The sequence below is a fragment of the Nicotiana tomentosiformis genome, chromosome 9, assembly GCF_000390325.3.
Source record: "Nicotiana tomentosiformis chromosome 9, ASM39032v3, whole genome shotgun sequence".
NCBI classification, from domain to species: Eukaryota; Viridiplantae; Streptophyta; class Magnoliopsida; order Solanales; family Solanaceae; genus Nicotiana; species Nicotiana tomentosiformis.
The window spans coordinates 4,028,506-4,037,117 of record NC_090820.1 but is presented as its reverse complement, the minus strand read 5'-3'; positions in this window follow the sequence as shown (position 1 = coordinate 4,037,117).

The window sequence follows — 8,612 nt, the reverse complement described above, 5'->3', positions numbered from 1 at the left end:
ATACACCCAAGTCCCAAATCAGGATACGGACCTACCAAAATTGTCAAAACACTGATACGGGTCTGTTTGCTCAAAATGTTGACCAAAGTCAACTCAATTGAGTTTTAAAGCTATATTTCACATTTTAATTCATTTTTCTCATGAAAACTTTCCAAAAAATTTTACAGACTGCGCACGCAAGTCGAGAAATGATAAATAATGCTTTCCAAAGTCTTAGAGCATATAACTACTTATTAAATTTAAAGATGATATTTTGGGTCATCACATTGGCCTTTGTGTCTAAAGCTTGGTCTTTAGATTATACTCTTCCGTTTCAATTTATGTAAACCTATTAATTGGGCATGATGTTTAAAAAAAAAAAATTTGAATTTGGTGTAAAATGAGGCACATATATTTTGTCTGATTACAAATCATTATATAAAAGTAAATTGTTTCTAAATACGAAAACGGATCATTCTTTTTTGTACGGATTAAAAAAAAATAGATTTACGTAAATTGAAACGGAGGAGTATATGACAGTCCTATTCCGAATTTAGTCAAATTTCAATATAAATATTAAATATCGAGTGAAAAACCTTTTTTTTAATAAAAAAACTAGCCTCTATTCATTTTCCACTTGTTGCATTTTTTGTTTGTGTTTTGTTTTGTTTTGTCCTTGCTGTTGCAACTTGCAATAAAGTCTAGGCCGACATGTCTTGTCTTGTAGTCTATTAACATTGTGGTACCAAGTTGACTGTCATGTTTTGCCAGCGTATTGTGTTTAATAAGAACAAATTAAGTAATATTAAAGTGTTCAATAAGATCAAGCCTATTAGTTGAAATGTCAAAAGTTGGTATCAAATTTAGTTAGCAAGCCTATTAGTTATTCGTGGGTCATAGATTTTGGCTACTATTTTCCAAGTTAATTTTTTTTTTCAACTTTCCAAAAGTTAATTTATGACAGTTTATAGGTAAAATTACGAACCTAATAATTAAGATAAACTTTGAGTTTGTCATAAATTGAGAATCTATAAATTTCAAATCATAACTCTATCACTGGCGTTAAGGTGTCCCACATTTGTTGAGGGATGGGTTGTTATATGGTCTTGGGCAAGAGTTGGCGGCACTCGGCCACCTATTATCTACATATGGCCCATTGTTTCCCGTTAAAACAATTCGCCCCAAGTTGTACTAGTTACTGTTCTCATTAATAATCCAAGTTGATACTATTTGTCATGATGCTGGCTATATGACCTTGTTTTTGTTTTTTCGGAAAATTCCTAAGAAATCCGCGATCGCTATTTGTAACGATCCGACTTGTCGTTTTAAAAATTTACGCCCCGTTCAATGACTTAAGGTCTCGAGCAGCTTCGCAATATGTATTATGACCCGTGGGTGTGGTCGTGTTTGATTTACTAAAGATTCAGAATTAAATTAAACGAACGATCCTTCATTTGAAGCTTAAATGGAAAGAGTTGATCGGAGAGTTGACTTTTGAGAAAATGACTCCGGAATGGAATTTTGACGATGTCAATATCTCCGTATGGTGATTTTAGACTTAGGAGCGTGTCAGAAAAATTATTTGGAGGTCTGTAGTGGAATTAAGCTTGAAATGCCGAAAGTTAAATTTTTGAAAAGTTTGATCGGGTGGTTGAATTTTTGATATCGAGGTCGAAATTCGATTCTGGAAATTTGAATAGGTCCGTTATGTCATTTATGACTTGTGTGCAAAATTTGAAGTCATTCCGAATAGATTTGATGTGTTTCGGCACAAGATAAAGAATTTGAAAGTTCAAATTTTATAGATTTTGATTTGAGGTGTGATTCGTCGTTTTCATGTTGTCTGATGTGATTTAAGAATTTGACTAAGTTCGTATGATATTTTAGGACTTGATGGTATGTTTGGTTGGGGTCCCGGGCAGCCTCGGGTGAGTTTGGATGCCTAACGGATCGAATTTGGATTTGGAGAAGGAGTTGAAGCAGCTGGACATCTGGTATGATCGCACCTGCGCGAAAAAGGGCCGCAAGTGCGAGCTCGCTGATGCGAGAAATGAGTCGCGGAAGCGGAAAATTCATGGGCTGGCCAGGCACCGCGGGTGCGAAAATTTTCCGCGGGTGTGAAAAATTAAGCGCAGGTGCGAAGAAATCACCGCGGATACGAAAATCCCTAGGCAATACAAAAGAGAGAGGGGTTCCGAGCTTTTGTCATTTTTGGGCATTTCAAGCTCGGGTTGGGCGATTTTTTAGCAAGGTTTTCACGGGAAAACTTGAGGTAAGTCCCTTGTGATCATTTCTACTCCATAATATTGAATTATCATCGAATAATCCGATTAGATTACATGTTTTTGAGGTGTAAATCGGGGGTTTGTACTTAGGGATTTGAAAATGAAAAATTAAGATATGGAGGTCGAGTTGTTATTGGAATTCGATAAAATTAGTATGGTTGAACTCGTATCGGAATGGGTATTCGGATTTCATGAAAATTTTGTCGGGTTCCGAGGGGCGGGCCTCGCATTGACTTTTGTTGACTTTTTTGGAATAAATTTTTAAGTCGACATATTATTATCCGGAATTGTTTCCAATGCATTTTAATGAAGTTATACAATTAATTTGGTTAGATTTGAGCGACACAGAGGTCAATTTAAGCAAGAAGGCGATTTTTGGAATATCGGCCTAACTTCAAAAAGGTAAGTGTCTTACTTAACCTCGAGTGGGGGAATTACCCCTTAGGCATTGAGTCTTATATGGCATTTGTGAAATGTGAAAAGTCGTGTACACGAGGTGACGAGTACGTACTCGGGATTATACATGCAAAAATTCATTGAATTAAAGTCTTAGGCATTTTTGTGTAGTAAATTGGGAAATTATGGAAAATTATTAAATCATTTGTTTGCCATGCCTAAATTCTTATTGTTGAATTTGTTTTTATATGATAATTTGATGTGATTGTTACTTGAAATATTTATGATATTTCGTGAGTATTGTTGGTTTAATATTTCTTGGAAATTAATTCCAATATGAATTTTTCTCTGCAAATAATCAATTAAATGAGCTTAAGAAGAGGTGTTTATATAATTATTGAAAAATTTAAATTTAATGAAGACTTTGCTTTATGTTGAGTAATTTCTATCTCTATTGATTGTTTTTGGGTGTTATATACATTGTGTGGAGCCTTGAGCTATTTGTTGTGAAATTAATTGATTTTGTCATATCTTTGGAATTTGGTTGTGGCCATTGGGCAAATTGTGATATGAATTGATTTTATTATGTTGTTGTGATAATTTTCCGTGTAAATTGTTGTGTTGTGTGAGTTGTTATTTTGGGAAGATAAGGGTGGCATTTCACCGTTGATATTATGTGGTTATAAGAGTGGCATTTCACCATTGATATTATGTGGTTATAAGGGTGGCATTTCACTGTTGTGTTTGTTGGAATATTGTCTGGGCGGAGCGATAAGGGTGGCTATAGGAGCGATAAGGGTGGAAATAGGAGCAATAAGGGTGGCTATTGATATTGTCTGGGCGGAGCGATAAGGGTGGCTATAGGAGCGATAAGGGTGGCAATAGGAGCGATAAGGGTGACTATTGTCAGGGACGATATGTGATGATGTGGGGTTGTGGTGTTGACAATTTTCATGTGATGTTGTGGTTTTATTGTATTTATTTTTATACCTTGTGCAACTTGTCTTGTTATTAGTAAATTGATAATAATCTTATTTATGTGGAAATTGGGAGCCTGTGGCTATTGCCAGGCAGTTTATAAAATAAAATGTGGGCACGAAGTGCCGTGAATTGTGATATGAAATGGGGATATTAGCACGTTAATTGTCCGTGCAGTTGTGATTTAAAATATGGGCACGAGGTGCTGTGATGAAATGATAATGATATTTGGCATGTGAATTGTCCGTGCAATTGTGATATCAAATGAGGGCACGAGGTGCCGGGCAATTATGATGAATTAATTATGGGCACGAGGTGCCGTGAAAATATGAAAATGGGCTGAGACTCGTATTTACGAAAAATATAAAAATGGGGTGAGACCCGTATTTTGATGGTTTTGAAATAAGGTGTCACATGGTGACCTTTTAATTGAAAGAATTATATTCAAAACATTTATTTGGAAGCATTTTTACTTAGAAAGTATTATATAAAAGAATTGTATTTTGAAAGATATTTATTTGAGAAAATTGTATTTGGAAAGATTTATATTTGAAAAATAATTATTTGAGAAAATTATGTTTGAAAGAGAGTTATCTGGAAGAACTATGTGAAATACATTTATTTGAAGGGCTTGATTTAATTGGGTGTAATAGTGTTTATTAATTGTTGAGTGATATTAATGGTATTATTGTTGTCTGTTTTGCATATCACTAGTTGTTTTATCCTGCCCTTATTATTATTTCCTATTATTTTGTATATTATATTGCACATGCTATTAGACTAGTGAGTGTCTTGACTGTACCTCATCACTACTCCATTGAGGTTAATCTTGATACTTACTGGGCACCGCTGTAGTATGCTCACTCTACACTTCTGCATATTTTTGTGCAGAGCCAGGTATTGAAGATAACGGACTTGAGTTGAGTTAAAGCGGGATTGTAAGGATTCAAGGTAGAGCTGCTTGGTCATCGCAGTCCCTTGGAGTCTTTTTATTTCACTGTACTGTTAATTTGTAATAAACAGTATTGCATATTCGGTCCTCGTGATCATTCCATGTATTCAGTAGAGTTCGTGACTCAGTACTACCAGTCTTGGGAGGTTGTATATTGTAATTATTTCCGATATTATTTTCAACAACAAAAAATAGCTTTAAAATGTAATTGAAATCGGCTTACCTAGTCTTAAAGACTAGGTGCCATCACGATGCCTGTGGTGGGATTTTGGGTCGTGACAAGTTGGTATCAGAGCTCTAGGTTCATAGGTTCTACGAGTCACGAACGAGTCTAGTAGAGTCTTGCAGATCGGTACGGAGACGTTTGTACTTATCTTCAAGAGGCTACAGAACTGTTATGAGATTTCCATTTCTTTCATTTCTATCGTGCAGAATTTGTTGAATTTGGAATTTGAGCCTTTGTATCTCTATTCTCTCACAAATGGTGAGGACACGTGCTACCGGGTTAGTTGAGCAGGCATCATATGATGACCCAAAATATCATCTTTAAATTTAATGAGTAATTATGCGTTCTAAGACCTCGAAAAATACCATTTATCATTCCTCGACTTGCGTGTGCAACCCGTACAATTTTTCGGAAAGTTTTCATGTGAAAATGGATTAAAATGTGAAATAGAGCTTTAAAACTCAATTGAGTTGACTTTGGTCAATATTTTTAGCAAACGAACCCGGATCAGTATTTTGATAGTTCTGGTAGCTCCGTATCGTGATTTGGGACTTAGGCGTATGCCCAGAATTTATTTTGGAGGTCCCTAGCTCAAATTTTGACCATTTAACGGAACGAGCAATTTGAAGGCTAAAGATTCCAAGTTTGACCACAGGGTTGACTTTTTGATATCGGAGCCGGAATCTGATTCTAGAAATTTGAACAGCTCCTTTATGTCATTTATGACTTGTGTGCCAAATTTGAAGTCATTCCGGATTCATTTAATATGTTTTGGCACGAGGCTTTGCAAATTGAAAAGTTTAAAAACTCAAAGTCTGAATCGAGGATTGAAATTTTGATGTTATTGATGTGATTTGAGACCTCGAGTAAGTCTGTATGATATTACGGGACTTGTTGGGATATTTGGATAAGGTCCTGAGGGGCTCGGGTGAGTTTCGGATAGGCCACGGGATGTTTTGAGCTTAGGAAATTTTGCTGGTATAACTGAACCTGTTGCTGGCCTCTGATCTCGCAATTGCGAGATCAGGCATCGCAAATACGAACCAAGAAGGTATGGCAATTGCGAGATTGTTATCGCAATTGAGAAGAAAGCCAAGGCCAGCAGTTCTCGCAATTGCGAGTTTATCTTCGCAATTGCGAAGGGCTAATTGTCGCAAATGCGACATAATCTTCGCATTTGCGAAAGCAGCAGGATTGTGAAGGGCATCGCAATTGCGAGTGTTTCTTCGCATTTGCGAAGCTCATGTCGCAATCTAAAAGGAATTTGGAGATTATCCAAAAATGAAAGTCGTAGCCCTTTGTGTCTAGTTTTCAGAAAGATAAACCATTTGTCATTTGGAATCGTGCACAAAAGGTTATGGTTGATAAACTATAGGCTATCCGAGAAGAGTTTGGAAATCTCTGTTGCACAGGGCTGACTTTGGAAGCTTATTTCTCGTAATTGGGAGATGAAAAACAAATAAAAGTTATAGTCCTTGGAGTCTAGTTTTCAAAAAGACAAACCATTTATCATTTGGATTTCTGTACAAAGAGTTATGACCATTATACTAGAGGCTGTCCGAGAAGAGCTTGAAAAAGACTTTTGAAGAATTTGTTCATCGCGAACGCGAAGAAAAAGCCACTGGGCAGCAGAATAAAGTCCAAATTCGTGTCATTCTTCCATTTTTGGACCAAGGAAGCTCAGGTGAGGCGATTGTTCGAGAGCCTTTCAAGAAAAATATTGGGGTAAGAATTTCTAACTTGATTTTGGTTAAATGACATGAATCTATTGTTGTTTTTATCACTAAATTAGTGAATTGGCTTGAAAAAATTTAGAAAATCCTCTTGGTTTAAATTTAAGATTTGGAGGTCGATTTGTTATTGGAATTCGATAAGATTGGTATGGTTGAACTCGCATCAGAATGGGTGTTCGGATTTCATGAAAATTATGTCGGGTTCCGAGAGGCGAGTCCCGTGTTGACTTTTGTTGACTTTTTGGAACAAAATTTTAAGTCGACGTATTATTATCCGGAATTATTTCCGATAAATTTTAATGAAGTTGTACAATTAATTTGGATAGATTTGAGCTTTCCGGAGGTCAATTCAAGCAAGAAGGTTATTTTAGAATATCGGCCTAACTTCAAAGAGGTAAGTGTCTTGCCTAACCTCGAGTAGGGGAATTACCCCTTAGGCATCGAGTCTTATGTGCCGTTTGTCAAATGTGAAAAGCCGTGTACGCGAGGTGACGAGTACGTACTCGGACTTGTATGTGCAAAATATATTGGGTTTAAGTGTTAGGCATATTGTGTAGTAAATTGGATAATTATTGGCATTTATTTAATCATCTATTTGCCATGCCTAAATTCTTGTTGGTTGAACTTGTTTTTGTATAACAATTTGATGTTATTGTTATTTGAATATTTATGTAATTTCGTGAGTTTGTTGGTTTGATAATTGTGGGAATTTAATTTCATTTTGAATTTTCCTTATGCAAATAATTAATTAAGCAAGTTTAAGAAGAAGCGTTAATATAATTTTCTAGATGTATATTAATGAAGGCTTTGAATTATGCTGAATAAATTCTATCTATGTTGATTGCTTTTGTGGTGTTATACACGTTGTGTGGAGCCTTCGGCTATTTGTTGTGAAATTTATTGATTTGGTTGTATCTTTGGAATTTGGTTGTGGCCATTGGGCAAATTGTGATATGAATTGATTTTTATTATGTTGTCGTGTTAGATTCCTGTGTATATTGTTGTGTTGTGTGAGTTAATATTTTGGAAAGATAAGGGTGGTATTTCACCGTTGATATTATGTGGGTATAAGGATGACATTTCACTGTTGTTGTGTTTGTTGGAATATTGTTTGGGCAGAGCGATAAGGGTGGTTTTAAGAGCGATATGGGTGGCTATTGGTATTGTCTGGGCGGAGCGATAAGGATGGCTATATGAGTGATAAGGGTGGCAATAGGAGCGATAAGGGTGGCTATTGTCAGGGACGATATGTGATGATATGGGATTGTGGTGTTGATAATTTTCATGTGATGTTGTGATTTTCTTGTGTTTATTTTTATACCTTGTGCAATTTATCTTGTTGTTGGTAAATTGATAACAATCTGATTTATGTTGAAATTGAGAGTCTGTGGCTATTGCCAGGCGGATTATAAATGAAATGTGGGCACGAAGTGCTGTGATGAAATGATAATTGGCACGTGAATTATCCGTGCAGTTGTGATATGAAATGAGAGCACGATGTGCCGGGGAAATATGCTGATTTATTATGGGCACGATGTGTCGTGAAAATATGAAAGTGGGCTGAGACCCGTGTTTATGAAAAATATGAAAATGGGCTGAGACCCGTATTTTTATGATTATAAAATGAGGTGTCATATGGTGACTTTTTAATTGAAAGAATTATATTCAAAATATTTATTTGGAACGATTTTTACTTAGAAAGTATTATATGAAAAAATTGTATTTCAAAGATATTTATTTGAGGAAATTATATTTGAAAAGATTTATTGAAAGAATTATATTTGAAAAATAATTATTTGAGAAAATTATATTTGAAAGAGAGTTATCTGGAAGAATTATATGTGAAAGACATTTATTTGAAGGATTTGATTTAATTGGGTGTAATTGTGTTTATTAATTGTTGAGTGATATTAATGGTATTCTTGTTGTTTGTTGTGCATATCACTGATTATTTTATCATGTCCTTATTATTATTTATTTCTTATTATTTTGTATATTATATTGCACAAGTTATTAGACTAGTGAGTGTCTTGACTTTACCTCGTCTCTACTCCATTGAGGTT